This window comes from Rhinoderma darwinii, chromosome 7 (genome assembly GCF_050947455.1).
Source record: "Rhinoderma darwinii isolate aRhiDar2 chromosome 7, aRhiDar2.hap1, whole genome shotgun sequence".
Lineage (NCBI taxonomy): Eukaryota > Metazoa > Chordata > Amphibia > Anura > Rhinodermatidae > Rhinoderma > Rhinoderma darwinii.
This window is the reverse complement of record NC_134693.1, coordinates 73,450,385-73,475,737: the sequence shown is the minus strand read 5'-3', so window position 1 is coordinate 73,475,737 and position 25,353 is coordinate 73,450,385. Positions and strand designations below refer to the sequence as shown.

General features: G+C 44.3%; 1 protein-coding gene across 3 annotated transcripts in view; it reads right to left on the bottom strand.

Annotated features, from left to right (window-relative positions):
* Window positions 1-25,353, bottom strand: part of TCF20 (transcription factor 20) — a 180,909-nt gene that overhangs the window by 105,177 nt on the left and 50,379 nt on the right. The window lies entirely within an intron of this gene.

Sequence of the window (25,353 nt, the reverse complement as noted above, 5' to 3'; positions counted from 1 at the left end):
GAGCCGTGATTTGCGTCTCGGACGACTTCGGAGTGTCACCCGCGGCCACCCGCAAATCATGGGCCCTGCACATTGCCGTGTAAATTCATTTCAATGAGCCTGGACCGCAAAATGCTGCCGCAATAAGACACGTCCGTTCTTTTTGCGGTCCAGGCTCCCGGGCAATGCACGGATTGTGGACAACAGTGTCGTGTGCATGGGGCTCGTTGAAACGAATGGGGCCAGAATTCACCCGCAAAAATACGTTTGTGTGCATGGGGCATTACTCAAATAGAAACATGTCCTATCCCGGACAGTTTTTGTAGACCGTGTCACCATTTAAGTCTATGGCTCTGCAAAAATAATGGACAGCACACAGAAGCCATCCGTGTGCGGTCGGCAAAATACGGACGACACACGGAAAGGACATGGCTGTAATATACAGAACAGTTTCGGAAGCAACTCTGAGGCACTACAAACCCAAATACCGACACTAGGATCCATAGTTTGCGGCTCGATCAACGGCAAGAGTCATGTGTATGAAGTCCAAGGCCCCATGCACACTACCTCATTGGTTTTGCAGTCCGCAAGTTCACGGGTCCGTAGCGGTCCATCGGATCGCAAAACACACTTCTTGTGCCTCCGTGTATCATCCGGACTCAACGGATCCACAATATTTCACCAGTATTGGTGAATCCACAAGTGCAGACCGTAAAATGACGTCCTGTGTTTTTGCAGTCCGCCATTGCGGCCCCCACACCGCTCTGTGTAAATCACGGTCATGTGCATGGGGCCATAGAAAAGGAGGATAAGCTGCTGTCGCAAAAATATGGCCATGTGCGTGGGGCCTAAGAAGGGAGTGTCCTAATTTAGCAGCCCCTCTTAGGCCTTATTCATACAGTGCAATTTTGAAGCATTTTTTTTTTAATGCAGTTTTGGAAACTAAAACTAGGAGTAGATTGTGGAGGGAAAATAAATAGGTAAAATTCTACTTCTCTTTTTTTTTTTTTTTAAATCTATTGCAGTTTGAATACACCTTCAGGCTACATTCGGAGGTCCGAGGTGTACCCGTGCAAGACGCGTTATTACACATGCCCTATAGACTACTCTACGGAGGGATGCGTGAAGCGCATAAAAATAGGACATGTCCTGTTTTTTCACGGACCCATTGAAACAAGTCATGTGAACAGCCCCATTGACGTACATGAGTCCGTGTGACAGCAGTTGTTTTAACGTCCTTCACACAGACTAAATATACGCTCGTCTGAATGAGCCCTCAGGCTCTATACACACACACAACAGGGTGTCAGCTAATAAAGACGTCAGGTTTTTTTTATCCGTTCCGGGCTGTGTTTCCGTTTTGCATCAGTTTTTCACTGTCCGTTTTAAAAACATGGATTTCATGTCAATTTTTTTGGTCCCTACCCACTAAAAACACCCACAGGAAGGTCACATGATTACCCAGTCACTATTTACTCTTGCTTTCAGAGTATAGAGGTTTCTGGCTTTTTTTCTGCTATTTTTCTTTACTTGGGTCAACCATGTCCTCATAACCATTGAACCATGTACTGCAGCTTTAGCTGATTTCCCGGCAATTCGGACAATCGCAGATGTTGATGCCCCCTGTAGGTAATGGCACACAGCACCCTTGTAGATGGAACACCCTCCCCCTGTAGATAACGCCACTGTACCTCCCTGTAGGAGCGGAATCCCTCCGGCCAGGGATTCCGCTCCTAGATGGAGCCCCTGACGTCTCTGTCCATCGTGGGGGAGGGCAGGAGGAGTGCGACGTCACAACTGGCTGCCCCCGTTTCCAACGGTCTGGATGCTGCGCTCGCATTTGACCACAGCATCTAAGGGATTAAACTAGCAAGATCCCGCTAGTTACACTTTTGTGTCGGCTGTTACACACAGGTGACACGCTCGTTCTATGTCCATACTCTCCCACCCATCCTCAACCATATCCATCTATCTAGCGCGGATGTTGGGAAGGGTAGAATCCACCCCAAGATGGAGTAGGCCTCTGTTTTTATATTTGTGTTTTGTTTAGCGAGCAAAAAAAAAAAAAAAAGTCATGGAAAAAAAAAGCCACATTTGTCAAAACGGCGCGGTTTTGCCATGGAGACTAAACAAACGCATTTTGGCAGCAACATGTGAACCCACCCTAAAGAACATTTAAAGATTACAATACAAATCTGCCCATTAAAGTAGCCTTAAATATAGGGAAAAAATAAATAAAACACAAAGTAAAAATGAACAACAAATGACTCCTCACATAACATCCTACTTTTTCTCGCTCCTGTTCGATCCTACATATCACAATTCGGACTTGTTCAGACAGTGAAATTTTCACGCTAATGCCGACGCTTTTTTCACATGTGAATCGGTGAAAAAAGCTTGTTCCAAGACTCCATTACAACCATAGGCAGTTTAGCCATTGAATTGGGAGAGACATGGCATGCAGACATGGGATACAGAAACATGGCAGTATTTAATGCAAAACCACGTCAGAAATCCAAGGGTCAGGCTGGGTTCACACAACCTATTTTCAGGCGTAAACGAGGCGTATTATGCCTTGTTTTACGTCTGAAAAAAGGGCTGCAATACGTCGGCAAACATCTGCCCATTCATTTGAATGGGTTTGCCGACGTACTGTGCAGACGACCTGTAATTTACGCGTCGTCGTTTGACAGCTGTCAAACGACGACGCGTAAATTGACTGCCTCGGCAAAGAAGTGCAGGGCACTTCTTTGCCACGTAATTTGAGCTGTTCTTCATTGAACTCAATGAAGCACAGCTCAAGATTTACGAGCGTCTCAGACGCCTCGTAAAATACGAGGAGGAGCTTTTACGGCTGAAACGAGGCAGCTGTTTTCTTCTGAAAACAGGCTGTCATTTCAGCCGTAAAAGCCAGCTAGCGTGTGAACATACCCTCAGACTCAAATTTCTGCTGCGGTTTCTCTGCCAATTCCACGTGAAAAATACGCCGTGTGGACATAGCCTCTATAAACTTGAAAAAAGTAAATTCTTCTCTTGGGAGGCAGCCATGTTTTCTCCCCGTCTAGTGCAAGCGCATGTGATTAACGCTTTCAGGACCAATTTTAGTTTATCCCTCCCCACCTTCCAAGAGCCATAACATTTTTATTTTTCCATCGACATAGCCGTATGAGGGCTTGTTTTTGTTTAAAGTTTTTTTTGTACAGATTCCCTTTAAGTAGCGGTAAATCCTCCCATATACAGTAGCTAGACAGACCTGTCAACCAGTTTTCCCAGGACCCTAAGGCTGGGTTCACACGAGCATGTTCGGTCCGTAAAGGACGGAACGTATTTCGGCCACATGTCCCGGACCGAACACACTGCAGGGAGCCGGGCTCCTAGCATCATAGTTATGTACGACGCTAGGAGTCCCTGCCTCGCTGCGGGACAACTGTCCCGTACTGTAATCATGTTTTCAGTAAGGGACAGTAGTTCCCCGGAGAGGCAGGGACTCCTAGCGTCGTACATAACTATGATGCTAGGGGCCCGGCTCCCTGCAGTGTGTTCGGTCCGGGACTTGCGGCCGAAATACCTTCCGTCCTTTACAGACCGAACATGCTCGTGTGAACGCAGCCTAAACAGGAACCTGGATTGGTGACCACAGACTATACTGCCCTGATACTATATGATAGACACACACTGGGTGAGATTTATTATTACGGTCCTTGCTTTAGACAGTTTAAAAACAGGCTTAAAGAGGCTCTGTCACCAGATTTTGCAACCCCTATCTGCTATTGCAGCAGATAGGCGCTGCAATGTAGATTACAGTAACGTTTTTATTTTTTAAAAACGAGCATTTTTGGCCAAGTTATGACTATTTTTGTATTTATGCAAATGAGGCTTGCAAAAGTACAACTGGGCGTGTATTATGTGTGTACATCGGGGCGTTTTTACTTCTTTTACTAGCTGGGCGTTAGGAATGGGAGTGTATGATGCTGACGAATCAGCATCATCCACTTCTGTTCGTTACCACCCAGCTTCTGGCAGTGCAGAGACACAGCGTGTTCTCGAGAGATCACGCTGTGACGTAACTCACTTCCTGCCCCAGGTCCTGCATCGTGTCGGCCACATCGGCACCAGAGGCTACAGTTGATTCTGCAGCAGCATCAGCGTTTGCAGGTAAGTAGCTACATCGACTTACCTTCAAACGCCGATGCTGCTGCAGAATCAACTGTAGCCTCTGGTGTCGATGTGTCCTCGCTCGTCTGACACGATGCAAGACCTGGGGCAGGAAGTGAGTGACGACACAGCGTGATCTCTCGAGAACACGCTGTGTCTGCACTGCCAGAAGCTGGGCGTTGTGAAGAGAAGTGGATGATACTTCTCGTCAGAACGCCCAGCTAGTAAAAGTAGTAAAAACGCCCCGATGTAACGAACACAATACACGCCCAGTTTTACTTTTGCAAGCCTCATTTGCATAAATACAAAAACTGTCATAACTTGGCCAAAAATGCTCGTTTTTTAAAAATAAAAACGTTACTGTAATCTACATTGCAGCGCCGATCTGCTGTAATAGCAGATAGGGGTTGCAAAATCTGGTGACAGAGCGTCTTTAAGCTGCACCAAATTTATCACAGTGGCACACGTTGCGACACACTTTTCTCTTTTTTACACCATCCCTTGGTTGGCTTACTGTAGACCACTATTTTGCACCACTCGGCGCATTTTAAAACCCCTCTAAGACACGACCCCTTTTCTAGTGCCCGAGATCCAAAACACACTGAGGCAGATTTACTACTACTGTTAATTTTTAGACGGTGTAAACTTAGACAGGGCGGTTAGAAAATGTGCCAAATTTATCACAGTGGTGCATGCTGTATGATAAATTTGGCGTATTATGCTGGACACTTTTCTTTCCTTATACCACCTATTTTTATTTGGCATAGTTTATGCCATCTTTTTGGGGAAAAATGTTTTTCACATTCCTTTAGGCTTTTAAGCCACACCCTCTTTCCATGCCCTCTTATTGAGCATGTCGAAAAAAGTGTCGAACACCGATAATAAACGTGGCACACCGCATGTATGCCAGAATTCTCTCAATGAGAATAGTAAATCTGACCCAATGTTTTTAAATAAACACAAATACGGCTAAATTCACACTAGCGTTAGTATACGTTTACTTCTCTTCCGTCAGAGGAAGAGCGGATCGAAAGATTAAAACGGAAAGCAACGGTTCCGTTAGAATTACCATTGATTTCAATGGTAATTCTTTTGTTTCAGTTGCTTTTCATTTGTCTCCGTTCGCTAGGTTTCCGTTTTTTTGAACAGAAACAAAAATGCAGTCTAAAAAAACCGCACATTAATACAAGTGTGGTTCAAGTGCATAACATTAATAAAAGTTTAACTGGTTGCCAACACAGGACGAGTATGCTCGTCCTGAGCGGCGAGCACTTCGCGCATTAGGACGAGCATACTCGTCCTGTGTGACAGCCGTCCCTGCGAGTCTGTGCGCGCGATCGAGAGCGGGGCAACAGCAGTAATACACAGCCACGGCCCCGCACTGACAGCGGACGGGAGAGAAACATCTCTCCGCTGTTAACCCTTTGAACGCCGCGATAACAGGTGATCGCGGTGTTCAAAGAGGGGGGACTGCACATTGATCGCGTCACAGAAAATAACTGACGCGATCAAAGCCCATAACTCATATGGCCAGACAGCCCAGGGTCCATTGAAGGAACCCAGGGCTGTCTGAACATATTTCCTGTTAGGGCATACTGAGGTATGCCCTAACAACTGCCTGTGTACAATCAGTAACAGGCTAATGTACTGGCATATAGATCTATGCCAGTACATTGCAGTTACAAAATAAAAATGATAAATCCCTTTATGGGATTAAAAAAAGATTAAATGAATGTAAAAAATTTTTTAATGATAAATAAATAAAATGTAAAAAAAATACACAGAAACACACATTTTTTATAAATAAACTTTTAAAAATATAAGTCCCAAAACATGAAATAATATAAATATTTGGTATCGCCACGACCGTAACAACCTGTACAACAAATGTATAACATTATTTATGATGATCGGTGTATGGTGTAAAAAAATAAATATTAAAACTGCAGCAGAACTGCTTTTTTTTCTGCATTTTCGCTAAAATAAAAATTTATAGAAATTAAACGATAACGTATTTGTACCAAAAAATGGTACCTACATAAAGTACAACAAAGTACAACTCGTCCCGCAAAAAACAAAGTCTCATATAACTACGTTGTACAAAAAATAAAAGAGTTATGACCGTCGGGGTGCAAAGAGGGAAATGTAAAAAAATTGCTCTGTCCTCAAGGCCAAAATTGGCCGTGTCCTTAAGGGGTTAAATGCAAGAACCCGGCACTCAGGTCTGTGATGCAAAAACGATATAATTTTTATTACGCAATCCATTTATGAATGTCTTTGGCCACAATAGGCCTTCATTAGATAATTCTATACAAAACAGAAAAAACAAAATCGTATATGATCTATGTCGCATTATAATAATCGTATATTATTTGTAAATCTCAGAAATCCGCATTATTCAAAAAACTATGCAAACCTATAGCATAAGCAAAGTAAGGTATAACCTCACCATTGTATATTAATACTTTATTCAACTGTTATACATCACATATAGTACCTTTTGAAATAATGTCAATTGTGACGTACATGTCCACTATATCAAATATAACAGCCCAAAAGATACAAATGGTATAGTTAATTCTATAACAAACTAGTCTACCTGTTTCAGACGTTTTTAACACCTAAATGTCAGGAAAAACCATCTGGGAGGGTGCCCCAAGTTATATTAAGAAAATGTCATCTTACCGAATTGCTCAGGAACAAACTGCATATAATATAAAGAATCTACTAGACTGTGTACTGCTCTCATACGCAACGTCCGTTGCTGTATTGAATAGCGCCAAGTTAAGATATTATACAGAGTGTATATGAAGGAAAACTTCACCTCATGTGATCATTGATGCTGCTGATACGCAGCGTCATGATGTGAACAGATCATGTGATCCTCCAGTGTGAGGCGTGAATACATAGATACGACACCCGTGTCTGGTAAGTCACGTGATGTAAACATAGAATAAAGGAAGTGAAACATTTTAACCCCTTCCCGACATTTGTCGTAAGTACACGACATGGAAAGCCAGTGCTTCCCGCAAAATGTCGTATACTTACGCCAAATGTTTGGCACCGGCTCAGAAGGTTTACAATGTTACAGCTGACATCCCCCTGTAATGGCAGGAACCTGAGCTAGCGCCGATCCCTGCCATTAACCCCTTGCTGCATCTTAGCGGTTGCTAGCAGATCGCCAACCCTGACAGGCAATCAGGACTTGCGACTGCTGCTATGGCAACAGGAGACACAATGGCCTCCTGTTCTGCCATTACGGAAGCCGATGTAGGCGAAGACTAATCGGCTTGCTGTCAGTGAATAACTAACAGATCTAATACATTGCACTACGTAGGTAGTGCAATGTATTAGAAAAAAATAAATCTGACAGTTGGACCGTCAAGTCCCCTAGTGGGACTTGAGATAAAAAGTGTAAAAAAAAAAAAAAGTGAAAAAAATTAAAAAAAGTTTGAAAACAATAAAATAAAAACTGCCAGAATTGCGTTTTTTTGTTTACCTGGCTTCCCAAAAAATAGGATAAAAGGTTATCAGAAAGTCGCATGTACCCCAAAATGGTACCAATAATAACTACAGCTCGTCCCGCAAAAAAACAGCCCTCATACCACTAAGTCTATGAAAAAAAAAAATTACTTAAGGCCCCAATAAGTCAGGAAATACAAAAATATGCAGTTGTGCCCGAGGGGAACATTTCTTCTGTTTCAAGAGGCGATTTATCAAGGACCTAAAATTAGGGAACCAGGAAGGGGAGAGCCCAAACATATCTGCTGGAAGCGACGGTGCCCGTATTATACCAGGACAACACTTTCCCAGCAAAATTCCCCAAACTGCAAAGTGTGTGGACCAAAAGGGGGATAAGAAAGGACGCCATTTATCAGTGTGACACCGGCCTGTGCCGAAAGGATTGCTTCACAGCGTAACACACATCTATGCATCATTTTATTGTTTACCCCATTATTATACCACCTGACTATGCCCCTGATATACTCACCCCAGCTTACATTTGCCCCCACATTATAAACGGAAACACCAGCAATACTCAAACAAGCCTACTACCAAGCAAAATCCACGCTCCAAAAGCCAAATGGCGCTCCCTCTGCTCTGAACCCTACAGCGTGCCCAAACAGCAGTTTCCTTCCAAATATATGGCATCGCCATACCCAGGAGAACCCTTTTAACAATTTTTGGGGTGTGTCTCCAGTGGCATAAGCTGGGCATGACATATTTGCCACTGAATGTTTTATCTAGGGAAAAATATAAATTTTTAAATTGCCACATTCGTAGCGCATTCATTTATGGAAAAGACCTGTGGGGTGAAAATGCTCACTACACCCCTTAATAAATGCCTTGAGGTGTGTAGTTTCCAAATGGGGTCACTTCTCAGGGGTTTCTTTTTATTATTTCACATCTGAGCCTCTGCAGTTGTGAACCAATACTTTGTAAATCGCCAAATTAGGCCTCAATTTTACATGGTACGCTTTCACTTCTGAGCCTGGTCGAATGTCCAGGCAAAAGATTAGGGTCACATGTAGGGCGTTTCTAAAACCGGGAAACACCGCATAATAATTAGAGAGCTGTGTTGTTATGGTGGCACAAGCTGGGCACCACATATTGGCGTATCTATGGAAAAAAATCCCATTTTCACTCTGCAACATCGAGTGCACACTAATTTCTACAAAACACCTGCAGGGTTAAAATGCTTACTACACCCCTAGGTAAATGCATTGAGGGGTGTAGTTTCCAAATTGGGTCACTTCTGTGGGGTTTCCACTGTTTTGGGCCCACAGGCGCCCAGAAACCAATCTAGCAACATCTGCACTCCAAATGGTGCTCCTTCCCTTCTGAGCCCTGCCGTGTGCCCAAACAGCAGTTTATGACCACATATGGGGTATTGCCGTACTCGGGAGAAATTGCTTTACAAATGTTGGGTTCTTTTTTTCCTTTATTTGTGGAGAACATGAAAAATTTTGCGCTAAAGCTACGTCTTATTGAAGAAAAAGGATTGTTTTTATTTTCACTGCCCAATTCTAATAAATTCCATGAAACATATGTGGGGTCAAAATGCCCCCCTTGTAGGTAGTGCCACACAGCCCCCCTTGTAGGTAGTGCCACACAGCCCCCCCCCCTTGTAGGTAGTGCCCCACAGCCCCCCCCCTTGTAGGTAGTGCCACATAGCCGCCCCCTTGTAGGTAGTTCTACACAGCACTCCCCCATACCTTTCTGTAGATCGCGCCACCGTTCCTGAAGTCCGACTTCACTGTCCGTATATGGACAGTGAAGTCACGGACTTCTCCTGGAGCGGAAACACCGGCCACAGCACCGGGGATTCCGCTTCAGAAGTCCCTAACGTCACTGTCCATATATGGACACTGAAGTCAGGGACTTCTCTTGGAGCGGTCCCCAATCCCCGGCCACAGCATTGCCGAAGCTGTGGCCGGGGATTGGGGATTTTGCTCCTACAGGGAGCAAAAAAATACTCTCCTCACATGCACTTCGCACTGTGGGGAGGAGGAGAGAGCGACGGAAGAGACGGCCGTCACTCGGAACACATTCCAGTGATGGCCGTGTATTACCCGGCCCCATAAACTTCCAAACGGCCAAAAATAGGGTATGTCCCATTTTTTGACGGCTGGGTTACTCGGGCCGTCCCAAAAAAAATTCGGTCGTGTGAACAGCCCCATTTGGGGTCTTTTGTTCCTACTGCGGCCGTCCGACGGCCGTTTTTTGAACGTCTGTGAAACCCTGTTGTGTGAATAGGGCCTCAGTCTTATGGCTGTGGGCGGAGCTAACGGTTGGGCTGTGGGCGGAGCTCTGAGCGTCGGACACCACAGCCTTCTCGGTTATATAATAGATTTTGTTTTTCTGTTTTGTGTAGAACTATCTGATGGCCTACTGTGGCCGAAAACGTTCATAAGGGGATCGCATAATAAAAATATAATTTTTGCATCACAATCCTTAGTGTCAAGTTGTTACATTTATACTGATCAGGAGTGGAATTCTACTCAAGCACCGCCATTCATTAGAGTGCCATATATTCTCTAGATATTAATAGAAGTTTATACAGGACTCCAAACGGCGACTAAGTAGGTCGGCAATGCGATCAAAAATATATCAGTTGTCTCCTATATTTAGGAGACAATGACACTCAAGTGACTTATTTATTTATCTTTTTACTATGACCTAGAGCACTTCTGCATAGACATACATGAACGGGGGAATAGCGTAAAAAAGCTGCAAACAGCTCAAAAGGGGCAAATATTGCGACTTTTGAACCATATCCGCCACTCTACACTTTGCTTTATAAATTAAATAATGGGGGGCGGTTCTTAGCCCGCCTTATTTAGTATAATTTACGCCAATTAGTGTAAATTAAAGTGGAAATCCTCTCTGGCTGGCATAGATTTCATTCAGTCGGAACTTTATCCACTACAAGTAAACAATGAATGTTACGTTAACCCCTTAGTGACCACTAATATGCCTTTTCACGTGAGTCACTAATGGGCTTTAGGCTAGGCTGACGCCTTTTCACGTCAGCCTAGTCTAAGTCCTGCACGGGTCTCCCGTGCAGGCAGGAGCCGGGGCTCTGCTGTCTGATGACAGCTGAGCTCCTGCTCCAACGCCCGCCAACGCCCGCGATCGAAGTTTACTTCGATCGCGGCCGTTTAACCCGTTAAATGCCGCCGTCAATAGCGACCGCGGCATTTAACTTTGTTTACAGAGGGAGTGCGCTCCCTCTGTCACCCATCGGCGGCCCGCGAATGAAATCGCGGGTCTCCGATGGGGTGTCATGGCAGCCGGGGGCTTGATAAAAGCCCCCAGGTCTGCCCTGGACATATTCCTGTTAGGACGCGCCGGAGGCACGTCCTAACAGATTGCCTGTCAGATTTACACTGACAGGCAATAATGCGAAGTATACCAAAGCATTATAGCAGCGATCGGAATATCGCACAGTAAAGTCCCCTAGTGGGACTAATAAAATAAGTCATCAAAGTGAAATAAAGATTATTAATAAAAAGTACAGTAAAAAAATAAATAAAACCATTTTTTTCCATAAAAAGTGGTTTTATTTAGTAAAAAAAAAAAAAAGTACACATATGTGGTATCGCCGCGACCGTAATGACTCCATTAATAAAGTTAATATGTAATTTAAACCGCAAAGTGAACACCGTAAAAAAAAAACGCAAAAAACCATGGCGAAATTGCAATTTTTTTCCATTGCCCCCCAAAAAAGTCATAATAAAAATGAATCAATAAGTCCCATGCACCCCAAAACAGTACCATTCAAAACTACGTCTTGTCCCGCAGAAAACAAGCCCAAAAAATCACTACATTGATGGAAAAATAAAAAAATTACGGCTCTTGGAAAGAGACGATGCAAAAACAAATAATTTTAGTTCAAAAGAGTTTTTATTGTGCAAAAGTCGTAAAACATAAAAAAAACCTCTACATATGTGGTATCGCCGTAATCGTACCGACCCATAGAATAAAGGTAACATGTTATTTACGTCGCATAGTGAACGGCGTCAATTTAAAAACGCATAGAACAATGGCGGAATTTCAGTTTTTTTTTATAATCCCCCCCAAAAGGGTTAATAAAAGTTCATATAAAAATTATATGTACCCAAAAATGGTGCTATTAAAAAGCACAACTAATCCCACAAAAAACAAGTCCTCATACAGCTATGTAGACGAAAAAATAAAAACGTTATAGCTCTTTGAATGCGACTATAGAAAAACGAATAAAATAGCTTGGTCATTAGGGCCTAAAATGGGCTGCTCACTAAGGGGTTAATACTTAACAAGAAGAGAACTTGAGAAACAGTGAGGAATACAGAAAAGCATATGGGAAAATTGAAAAAAACATTGAAAAGTTAGTGTCCATTTAAACAACTTCTAATCTAATGCAAATTCTGTGTAAAGTTACTGACACTAGGTGTCTCCCTTCCTGTAATCTGCTGTTCACCCCGTGGTCAAGCAAAATTCGCTGGTTACAGACAAACTGCAGAATGGCTCTACAAGTCTATGGAGAGAAGGGAGCAGAGGGAGTGAGTCAAACAGACACACTGCCCATACAAGTCTATGGAGGGGGAGAGGAATCAGGAGCAGAGTGAGAAACACACAGAAATCTTACCAGCGTGTCTATGTCACCCTCGTGCTGGATTCCCAGCTACACTGCTTATTACTGCTGCAGCTTCTGTCCTTACTTCTTGTATAAGCAATAGATATAAAAAGAGCTAAAGGGTCAATGCCCTAATACCAGTCTGGTGTCAGATATCATTATCTTTTCATCAATAGGGGGAACAGGGAACCTCTCATAGTTTTAAAATTCTCCCGATGCGTTTCCTCACGGCCAAACGATTCTTCTAAGGAGATAGCGGATTTTGGCCTAACTCCTTTAGGTGCTGAGAGAAAGTGATTTGAGCGGTCTCTTTAAATAAATTTGCTTGCAGTGGCAAGGGATCAATTAGCCCATAGGTACAGGCTAAGTTAGTGGCGCCTGTTTCTAGGCGTCTGACGTCAGTAAACAGATTCCTCTTCCTGATAAACCCAGTGCCCCCCCCCCCCCTTCCTACTACTACACACCTCAGTGACGTACGGGGGACTGTAAAGCATGCAAGGCTGTGATAGCACTTACCGGTGGGGGAGCCTAACACCAGCAAACAACCATAATTTGCTGGTGCCATGCCCGTCACTGGAGCAACCCACAACCCTGAGCCACCAAAAGATCCCCCATGCAGTGTAAAATCTCTTCTCCCAAAGGGAGACTCAAATGGGAGAAGCATTCCCACACAGCGCCGCTCACTCATGTGCGTTCGCTGTGTGGAGACATATTCCGATGGCAACAGGACACTCAGTGTGCTCCGCCCCATCAATGACGCAGCCTCCAGCGATTGGGGGAAGCATGTCCACACAGCGCCGCCCACTAAGTGTGCGTTCGCTATGTGGAGGTGCGTTCGCTATGTGGAGATGCACTCCCCTGGTAGCGGGACGATCTGCCCGTTAATGACCCGGCAGCCCTTGATTGGATCGCTGCATCGGACGCTTCCTGTTGAGTCTAAGACACCCCAGCGCTCTGACAGGCACTGCGATGTCCTACCCACAGCAGGATTATATGAAGGCAGCATAGAAGTCATAGTCGAAGAGTAGAGTAGGGAAATATTAGTGGGTATGGGGATAGGGAACAAAAGAAGAGTTGATAGCTGCACCCATCACCCTTCATTAACCCCTAAGGCCTCATGCACACTTACATCACCGTTTTCATGGCCGCTTTTGACGGGTCCGTGAACCCGTTTTAGCGGCCGTGTGATTTCCGTGTGCACTCCGTGTTTCCGTTTCCGTGCGCCAAGCATGGTACTGTCCAGGGTGCTGAAAGAGTTAATGGGCTGCACTGATCGTCGGTAACTCTTTCAGCACCCTGGAGAGTACATGCTCGGCGCGCGGAAAATACAATTTTAATGTAATAAAAAAATAAATAAATAAGTTCATACTTACATTCCTCCTGTCCGGCCTCCAGCGATGACGTTCAATCCATGTCGCCGCTGCAGCCAATCACAGGCTGAAGTGGCGGTCACGCAAGTCAGAAGGTCGGCCTCCAGGGAGGACGCTTCATCCCACGTGACCGCCTCTGCAGCCAATCACAGGCAGCAGCAGCCTCTGCAGCCAATCACAGGCTGCCGCATCACAAAAGAAAGTCGGACTGGAGGAAGAAGAGGGACTCGTCTCCAAGACAACGACCGGGTACGTATGAAATGCTTTTTATTTTATTTTTAATCAGCAGCCTCTTTTCTCTATCAGTTATTGATAGAGACAAGTGGCTGGCGATTAGTGTAATATTTTTCTAATGTTTTTCTGCCCGCCCGGCGGTTGCTAGGCGACGGCTCAGTCACACACGGACGGCACACGGATGCCTTCCGCGTGCCTTCAGTTTTTTTGACGGCCCCATTGACTTGCATGGGCCTCACGGTCACGGAATCCCGGACCAAAGTAGGACATGCTCTACTTTGGATCGGAACGGAGCAACGGACCGTCAAAAAAAACTGAAGTGTGCATGGCCCCATTGAAATGAATGGGTTCAGGGTGCTATCAGTGACAAAAACGGATAGCACCCTGAAGGAAAAAAAAACTGCAGTGTGCATGAGGCCTTAGGCCTCATACACACGGCAGGGTTTCCCGGCCGGGTGCCGGCCGTTCATAAATCGGCCGGCACCCGGCTGCATTAGGAATAATAGACTCCTAATGGGGCTATTCACACGGCCGATTTTTTGACGGCCGGGAAAACCGCCCGTCAAAAAATAGGACATGCTCTATTTTCGCCCGGGTACCCGGCCGCCCGGCTCCCATAGAAGTCTATGGGGCCGGATAAGGGTATACGTAAGCTGGGCGGAGTGCATCAGGGTATACGTAAGCTGGGCGGAGTGCATCAGGGTATACGTAAGCTGGGCGGAGTGCATCATGGCATATGTAAACTGGGCAGAGTACATCAGGGCATATGTAAACTGGGCAGAGTACATCAGGGCATATGTAAACTGGGCAGAGTACATCAGGGCATATGTAAACTGGGCAGAGTACATCAGGGCATATGTAAACTGGGCAGAGTACATCAGACTAGGTTTGATGGGCGGAGTGCATCAGACTAGGTTTGATGGGCGGAGTGCATCAGGGTATACGTAAGCTGGGCGGAGTGCATCAGGGTATACGTAAGCTGGGCGGAGTGCATCAGGGTATACGTAAGCTGGGCGGAGTGCATCAGGGTATACGTAAGCTGGGCGGAGTGCATCAGGGTATACGTAAGCTGGGCGGAGTGCATCAGGGTATACGTAAGCTGGGCGGAGTGCATCAGGGTATACGTAAGCTGGGCAGAGTGCATCAGGGTATACGTAAGCTGGGCAGAGTGCATCAGGGTATACGTAAACTGGGCAGAGTGCATCAGGGTATACGTAAGCTGGGCGGAGTGCATCAGGGTATACGTAAGCTGGGCGGAGTGCATCAGGGTATACGTAAGCTGGGCGGAGTGCATCAGGGTATACGTAAGCTGGGCGGAGTGCATCAGGGTATACGTAAGCTGGGCGGAGTGCATCAGGGTATACGTAAGCTGGGCGGAGTGCATCAGGGTATACGTAAGCTGGGCGGAGTGCATCAGGGTATACGTAAGCTGGGCGGAGTGCATCAGGGTATACGTAAGCTGGGCGGAGTGCATCAGGGTATACGTAAGCTGGGCGGAGTGCATCAGGGTATACGTAAGCTGGGCGGAGTGCATCAGGGTATACGTAAGCTGGGCGGAGTGCATCAGGGTATACGTAAGCTGGGCGGAGTGCATCAGGGTATACGTAAGCTGGGCGGAGTGCATCAGGGTATACGTAAGCTGGGCGGAGTGCATCAGGGTATACGTAAGCTGGGCGGAGTGCATCAGGGTATACGTAAGCTGGGCGGAGTGCATCAGGGTATACGTAAGCTGGGCGGAGTGCATCAGGGTATACGTAAGCTGGGCGGAGTGCATCAGGGTATACGTAAGCTGGGCGGAGTGCATCAGGGTATACGTAAGCTGGGCGGAGTGCATCAGGGTATACGTAAGCTGGGCGGAGTGCATCAGGGTATACGTAAGCTGGGCGGAGTGCATCAGGGTATACGTAAGCTGGGCGGAGTGCATCAGGGTATACGTAAGCTGGGCGGAGTGCATCAGGGTTTACGTAAGCTGGGCGGAGTGCATCAGGGTATACGTAAGCTGGGCGGAGTGCATCAGGGTATACGTAAGCTGGGCGGAGTGCATCAGGGTATACGTAAGCTGGGCGGAGTGCATCAGGGTATACGTAAGCTGGGCGGAGTGCATCAGGGTATACGTAAGCTGGGCGGAGTGCATCAGGGTATACGTAAACTGGGCGGAGCACATCAGGGCATAATAGGATGATGTAATAATGGGGTGAATGAATAATAAAATTAATAATCCATGGATTGGTGTGGTACGCTCTGAACCAATAATTTATGCACCAGACATTTTTTTGGGGTATTGTACAAAATATCTGCGTTCCAGTATTGCCTAATCTTTGACTTCTTCACTAGCCCTATAAGCAGCACAAGGCCCTAAAGTTTCCTCATCTCCGCTGCATCAACGGGGTCCACCTGTGGGGTCCAGCAAATGATGATGTGGGGTTTTTAGTGAAAAACGACTTGACCTAAAAAAAAAAAAAATAGTCTGGGCCGTCATTTAGCATCACTGCGTTTTTAGAGTCATAACGTCATAATTATTTTTCAGTTGATGGAAATGTGAGGGCTTGGTTTTTGTGGACCGAGCGGAAATATTTATTGGTTCCATTTTGGGGTACATGCGTTTTATTTTATCACTAGTTATTCAGTTTTTTCGGAGACAAGGAAAAAAAAAAAACAGCAATTCTAGCACGGTTTTGTTTCTTCTTTTTTAAGTGTTCACCGTGCAGCTTAATCAACATGTTAAACTCATTATGTGGGTCGATACGATTACAGCGACACCAAATTGATATTGTTTAAGTTTTACTACTTTCCTACAATAAAAACAAGTTTTTCCCAAAAACAACTATGCTTTAGTGTCGCCATTTTCTGACAGCCATAAAGTTTGTTTTTTTTCAGTTGATATAGTTGTCGGAAGGATTGTTTTTTGCGTGACGAACTGTAGTTATTGTGGTACCATTTTGGAGTGCGACTTTTTGATCACTTTTTATAAAAAAAAATTCTGAGACAAGGTAACCAAAAAAAAAAAAAAAGTAATTCAGTCATGGTTTTTTATTAAAAAAAATTACGGTGTTCACCATGCAATAAAAATAACGTGCTATTTTTATAGTTCAGGGCGTTCCGAACGTGGCGATACCTATTACGTATAGGTTGTTGTTTTTTTTCATTTATAAAAAGACTTGATCAGACTTTTATTACCTAAAACGTTTTATTTATTTTTCTTCAACATTTTTTTCACTTTATCTTTTTTACACTTGGGGACTTGATCCCCAGTACAATACACTGCAGTGTATGAAGTGCAGTGTATTGTAACTGTCATTTTTCATCAGCTAAGCCTATTAGGTCCTGCCTTGAGCAGGACCTAATAGGCTTCCATACCTGACCAACCAGGAAGCAGTGTCTATACTTCCTGGTTGCCATAGCAACAATCGGCACCCGCGATCTCTCGCGGGGGGGGGGGGCACAGAGGGAGCCCCCTCCTTCCGTCAACCACTTCAAGGCAGCGGACACCATTGACCGCCATATTGAAGGAGTTAAACGGCAGCAACTGCCGTAGTCGCCGTTGCAGCATGGGGATGTCAGCTGTATATTACAGCTGACACCCGCTGAAGATAAAATCAAGCACAACTCCTGTGCCCGCTTCATCTTTGTGACGGGTCCGGTACGTCGGATTGCAGCAAGCTACTAGTTATGCAGACATACCAGACCCGTCATTTGGCTGGAAGGGGTTAAATAAAGCACGTATAACCTAAGACCTCTCAGAATTATTTTATCAGCTCATAATATAAACATATAAACCATTTTTCATTGGTTCTGGCCTCTACTAATTAGCTTGGAAATAATAGATATGAGAAATATATACCATGTTGCCATTAAATTAATATATGTTCACAGGACCCTAAATATTAAATAGGACATTCCCGCTAGTAAACGGATCTTTGTTAGCATAGGATCAGTGAACATCCGTCTGCTTCGGAGTCCCATACACAGTACTGTTGTTTTAGACACACATCTGGTTGCCGCCGAGTTGCTTTTCAGGGTGAGCTGCTCTACCGTAGCGTGTTGTTCGGTCCTCGCACACCTTCTTAGCAGACGTTCACCTCTCACATGAATGGCACGTCAGTTATTCCCAATGGTGCCTTTTGTACACGCACGATACACTTTCACCACAGCAGCATGCAAACAGTTCACAAACTGCTCGGTTTGAGAAATACTGCCACCCTTCGCCCAAAAGCCAATAATCATCTCTTTTTGCAACTCTGAAAAAATCGCCCCTTTTACACATGACAACAAACGAGTGTTATGTGTTCAGACAGCCTATCGCACACCTTATATACCCACCAAGCCAGCCCACGACATCACTTCCTTCATGGGCTACGCGCTGCCAAAATCTAAATTAGGAGGAGTTGGTCAGTGCATGTTACTAGAAAGAGGGATGAATCAACTCCTTGACTTGAAATTAATAGCAAAGATGTAGGGAAAGTAACACCACCGTAACAGTACAGCTTTGAGGGATATACATATACACACACACACACACACGATTTTCATCATTTCAGAAAGTTTCTTAACCCTTTAGGCATTTCACAGGAATGAAAGCAAAGTGAAGGTGAAATTTCTAATGAAGAAAGAAAGGCAATACCCCATATGTGCTCAAAAGGGAAGGAGCGCCATTTGACTTTTGGTGCGTAGCAGTTTCTGGAATGGTTTATCCCATTAACTGCTACCGGGTTCTTTCGGGTATGGCAATACCATACACGTGGACATAAACTGCAGTTTGGGCACGCCGTAGGGAGCGCCATTTGCAGTGAGGAATTTGCTTCGTAGTGGTTTTATTTGGCGTTTTACTGGTATTCCAGTTTATAATGTGGGGGCATATGTAAGTTGTACATATGTGGGCGGAGTACATCAGGGCATAATAAGAGGGTATAATAAATTATTCATAGATGTGTGGTACGTTTTGAAGCAATCCGTTGTGCACAGGCCTGTGTCACACTGATAAGTGGTGTCCTTTCTTATCCCTTTTTGGAACACACACACCAAATTTTTGGGACTTCACCTCCTTTGTAGTTTGGGAGACTTTGCTAGGAAAGTATTGCCCTCGTATAATAAGGGAGCCCTTACTTCCAACAGATGTGTTATGGCCCTCGACTTCCTGGTTACCAAATATCAGGGCCTTGATAACCACTTCTTGAAATGAAGGAATGTTCCCCTCTGGATGTTTTTACATCCCCGCCTTACTAGTACGATTGCCACGATCTGTGGGTATGTGGACACACTGGGTGGTACCGCCGCAGCGGGATAGCAGCTGGCCAACAGAGTACCAAGTCAATATATAAATAGTCCAAGCACAAGGGTACCTGTAGTGGTTCAGCCAGCAGCAATGGCTAACCACAGATGGGACCTTGACAGGGGACACCAGACGTGGTGTAACAGCAGGCGGAACCGGTGGCACAACACGACTCCAACAGGTTTAAGGCACGGGATACAGGTAGCAGGGCACGGGAACAGGATAACACTAAGGGACCATTAGCAAGACTAACATAGGAAAATACAACAGCGCTCAGGCAATGAGCAAAGGGGCAGGGCCCTTCTTATAGTCCAGGGTGATCATGGGCTAATTAATGATAATTCCTATGTGTGCATGCTGGCCTTTTAAGGCCGGGCACGAGCATGCGCGCGCACCCTACGGAACAGCGAACCGGAGCTGAAGTGAGCAGATCCATGGCTGTGGCCTGTCGGGGGGGTGAGTAATCCCGACGGTCCGCGGCAATGAATGCTACAGCCATTACATTTTATTTTCCCATCCGCGTAGCCGTATGAGGGTTTTTTTTTGCGGGACGAGCTGTAGCTTTTATTGGTACCATTTTCTGGGGCATGTGACACTGGTCACTTTTTATTTAATTTTTTGGGAGGCTAAGTGACCAAAAAAATAGAGGATTCTGGCATTTTTTATTTCTTTTTCCGTACGGTGTTCATCGTGCAGTATAAATTACATCTTAACTTTATTTGGTGGGTACGTACATTTACGGCAATACCAAAATTTATATAGCTTTATGTTTTACTACGAGAAGGAATGTTTCCTGCGGCCTGCACATCAGGATGTTTTTTTTCTCCGCGCATCACCAGAGCCATACTCTTTTTTTTTTTTTTTTTTTCTGTCCATGGGGCTGTGGAGTGGCTTGTTTTTGAGGGACAAGCTGTAGATTTTGTTGGTACCATTTGTGGGAAACATGCGACTCTGACAAAGCACAAATTATATTTTTTGGTAGTTACCTCTTCCAAAACATTTAAATAAAAAGTTACCGGTAATTCGGTTTCTAGGGAACCCTCCATGACCGCGCACAGGAGATTGTCCCTGATAGAGGGTGGAGATTCAAACAAAAGGTTAAGGTGCCCCTCTCCATCAGTAGATTTCAAATAAACGAATGGCATAGTATCTAACTATTACTTCATAAACATATTGGTAAGGCAAATATACACATTGGGAGGTTAACCCCTTTAGGACGCAGCCTGTTTTGGCCTTGTGGCACAGCCGATTTTTTCAAATCTGACGTGTTACTTTATGTGGTAATAACTCTGGAATGCTTTTACCTATCCTAGCGATTCTGAGATTGTTTTCTCGTGACATATTGTACTTTATAATAGTGGAAAAATTTGGTTGATAAATTCAATAGTTATTCGTGAAAAACACCAAAATTGAGAAAATTTGCAAAAATTAGCATTTTTCTAAATTTAAATGTATCTGCTTGTAAAACCGATAGTAATACCACACAAAAGTCACTAGTTACCATTTCCCATATGTCTACTTTATATTTGCATCGTTTTTTGAACGTCCTTTTATTTTTCTAGGGCGTTACAAGGCTTAGAACTTTAGCAGCAATTTCTCACATTTTCAAGAAAATTTCAAAAGGCTATTTTTACAGGGGCCAGTTCAGTTCTGAAGTTGTTTTGAGGGCCTTATATATTAGAAACCCCCAATAAGTCACCCCATTTTAAAAACTGCACCCCTCAAAGTATTCAAAACAGCATTCAGAAAATTTCTTAACCCTTTAGACTTTTCACCCTTTTTTTGCCGAAATTCATTTGTAATAAAAAAAATTGTGTAACACAGAAGGTTTTACCAGAGAAATACAGCTCAATATTTATTGCCCAGGTCCTGCAGTTTTTAGGAATATCCCACATGTGGCCCTAGTGCCCTAATGGACCGAAACACCCGCCTCAGAAGCAAAGGAGTACCCAGTGGATTTTGGGGCCTGCTTATTTTTAGATTATATTTTAGGCACCATGTCGAGTTTGAAGAGGTCTTGTGGTGCCAAAACAGTGGAAACTCCCCAAAAGTGACCCCATTTTGGAAACTAGACCCCTCAAGGAATTTGTCTAGGGGTATAGTTAGCACTTTGACCCCACAGATATTTTGCTATATTTATTGGAGTTAGTCTGTGAAAATAAAAATCTACTTTTTTTCTGAAATAACAGACATTTTTAATATTTACAAGGAATAAAGAAAAAAATTCACCGCAACATTTGTAAAGAATCTTCTCCCGATTACTGAAATACCCCATATGTGGTAATAAACTGCTGTTTGGACCCACGGCAGCGCTCAGAAGGGAGGGAGCGCCATTTGGATTTTGGAGCGCAGATTTTGCTGGATTGGTTTTTAGTGCCATGTCGCGATTGCAACGCCCTGGAGGGAACAAAATAATGGAAACACCCCAAAAGTGACCCCATTTTGGAAAATAGACCCCTCAAGGAATTTTTCTAGGGGTTTAGTAAGCATTTATACCACACAGGTCTTTTGCAGAATTAGGCCGTGAAAATGAATATAAACATTTTTGTCCACTAAAATGTTGAATTTTTCATTTTCACAAGGGATAAAGGAGAAAAAGTCGCCCTAAATTTGTAACGCAATCTCTCCCGAGTACGACAATACCCCACATGTAGTAATAATTAATTTTTTTAATAGAAATTAATTAACCTTTGCAGGACTGATCCTTTTTTGCTATTCCATTTTAGTTTTTCACTCCCCATAACTTTTTTATTTTTCCATGAATTGAGCGGTGTGAGGGCTTATTTTTGGCAGGACGAGCTGTAGTTTTTATTGGTACCATTTTTTGGTAGATGCAAATTTTTGATCACTTTTTATTTAGAGCTTTGGTGGCCAAAAAGTGATTTTGGCGGTTTAAATTCTTTATTTCTTACGGCGTTCATAATGCGCTATAAATGACAATTTTACTTTATTCTGCGGGTCGGTACGATTATGGCGATACCATATGTATATAGTTTTTTTAATGTTTTGCAGCGTTTGCACAATAAAAACCACTTCTTTATAAAATAATTTATTTTCTGTGTCACCATATTCTGAGAGCCGGAACTTTTTTATTTTTCAGTCAAAAAAGCTGTGTAAGGGCTTGTTTTTTTGCGGGACGGGTTGTAGTTTTTATTGGTACTATTTTCGGGTACATGCGACTTTTTGATCACTTTTTATTCTATATTTTGCGAGGGGTGGTGACCAAAAAATAGTGATTCTGGAATTGTTTTTAGTTTGTGCGGTAAAAATAACAGTTTTATAGATTGGGTCGTTACGAACGCGGAGATACCAAATGTGTACTGTTTAACAGTTTCATTTTTTTCCTATAATAAGAGACTTACAGGGAAAAAAAAAATTTTTATTTTTACACTTTTGTAAAACATTTTTATTAACTTGTTTTTTTACACTTTCTTTTTTTACTTGCAGCTCTGATCGCTGCTAGAATACATTACACTACCTAGGTAGTGTAACGTATGCCAACTGTCAGTGTGACGTCACAGTCACTCTGACAGTTAGTCTACGAGGACCAGCCAGAGGCTGATCCTCATGGGCTTCCATACATGGCAGTCACGGTGGCCGTTGTCTGGCCCCCGGGTGCCATCACAAGCATCAGCAGCCCCCACAATTGCATGGGGGCTGCTGATGTGCTACAAACCCTGTACATGCGGAGATCGCAAGCGAGCCCCGCATGTAACGGGTTAATTGCCGAAATCCGCGTCAATGAGCCGCTGATCGGCAACTAGTGGAGTGACAGCTGACCTCCCGGTTCCCGAATCACACTGTCGCCGACACTGTCACAGACACTGTCATCGACAGTGTGCATCGCGAACGGCAGTGATGTCCTGTCACTCTGATAGGAAGTCTATCAGGAGGCTGATCCCGATAGGCTTCCGTACATGGCAGACACGGAGGCCATTACTTGGCCTCCGATCGCCATGCTAGCCATCTGCAAACCTCACGATTTCATCGTGAGGTCTGCCAATGAGCTACAAACCCCCGAATGTGGTGATTGCAATCGATCACCGCAATCAAGGGGTTAATTGCCAGAATCAGCGGAAATAAGCCACTGAGCGACATACAGTGGAGTGTCAGCTGGCCTCCCGGTTCCCGGTGCACACTGTCGCCGACAGTGTGCACCGGGAACCACGCACTAGCTGTACGTCCCTGTGTCTTAAGACACTGGCCACATGGACGTACAGTTGCGTCTTGGGGTTAATAAATGTGCTGTCATGGGGGGGGGGATCCCTAGAAACTGAATTACCGGTAAGTACTAATTTTTTTTTCCTCGATTACAGCCTCCATGACCGCACACAGGCAGGATCAGGGCGCAGGATAATTCTATTATCCAAAATGTCAAGGTATGGCTGGTGTGTTGAGAGCGCCTGAATTTTCTATGCTTTTAGCAGTCGCGATAGCAATAAGGAAGGCGGCTTTCCAGGGAAAAAAAATTAATTCCAATATTTGATATTTGTTCAAAAGCAGTGAATGTTAGACCTTTAAAAAGGACAATATTTAGATGGGAGGGGGGGGGGGGTGACAAACCTGCTTCTTGAGGGATAACCTATTTGTCCCTGAGAAAAATCTCTTGATCAAACGCAAATTGGCTAGATCTTGTTCAAGATAAGAACGGCAGAAATCTGGGCTTTGAATGTATTACGAGTCTCCATAGGAGATTGAGAGCCTGAGTTCCGGTCTTCCTTAACCCTTTTTCTAGACCTGCCTCCAGAAAGTCCAAGATCTTAGCTATATTTGGATGACATACCTGGGACATCATTTTTACACCAGGACAGGAACTTTTTCCATACATTATTGTACAGAGCTTTGGTAACATCTGCCCTTCAGAAGAGTTCTAGCACTGTGCTCTCAGAAGCCGGGCCGCTAGCTGGAATTTCTGAGGGTCCTCGTGATAGACAGGTCCCTGGTACAGAAGATCCAGAGATGGTGGTACGGTCAATGGTTCTGCCATCTTTAGGCTGTGGAGCAGACCATACCAAGCCCTTTTGGGCCATAGAGGAGCTACAAGGATCACTGACTTTCTCCTTACAAATGTTCTGTAGGACTCTTGGAAGAAAAAACTATGGGGGAAAGGCATAAGCTAGGGAGAAATGCTAGTTGTGGGCTAAGGAGTCTACTCCCAGACAAGCATCTCTTGGATTTAGAGAGAAAAAAAACAAAAAAAAACAAAAAACCTGTTGAGTTTTGGAGTTTTCTTGATTTGCAAAGAGGTCCACTTCTGGGATGCACCACAACTATGTGATCTGATAGAATACTTTGTTGTTCAGACACCATACTTCTGGAGTAAGAAAATCCACTTGTATATTTAGGTACCCTTTTAGGTGTAGGGCAGAGATGGATTAGACATTTTGTTCTGCCCAGTCGAAGATCTGAACTGACAAAAGTTGGATGTTTTTTCTTCTTGATGAGTCAAGTGGGCTACAGTGGTCCTGTTGTCTGAATCAATTTTTATGTTTGACCTTGTGAGGTGTTCTGATACTCAACATTTCCAGAACCACTTTCAGTTCCAGGAAGTTGGATGAACGGTTTCTTAGGTATTGAGGCCAAACTCCCTGAAACGACACTTGGGAGACAACTGTTCCCCAAGCTCTCCTGCTGGCATCTGTGGTGATAGCGGTCACCAGAAAGTGATGCCAAACTACTCCCCAATTTAAATTTTTGTGGAGTCTCGAGCAATTTAGGGAGTGTTTCACTTATTTGGACAAAATTATTATATTGTCTAAATATAAGGGGGAGTTGTCCCATCTTGAAGGGACTAATGCCAGTAGAGTCCTTGAGTGTGCCTATGTCCATGTAATTGTCTGGATGCAAAAGGTCATGAATCCCATGGACATCGCTTGTCTTCTAGATAGATACCTGTGATTTCTCCTGTAATGCAGATATTTTTGCAATCCGTATGGATTTTGTGTCTGGTGGAAGGAATGAGACCTGTTTATGTGAGTCCAGAAGAATTCCCAGGAAGATCTTCTGGCAGTAAGGAGTGGAGTAGGATTTTTCGTGGTTAATGAGCCATCCTAAATCATGAACTGTCTGAGAAATTTGCTAACGGTATATAGAAAGAAGAAGAGGTGACGTACTATTAGATCGTACAGGTAAGGTATTATGTTCATACCCTGCTGCCTGAGGAATGCTACTATTTCCACCCTTTGTGAATATACGGGGAGCAGAAGATATTTCGAATAGAAGAGCAT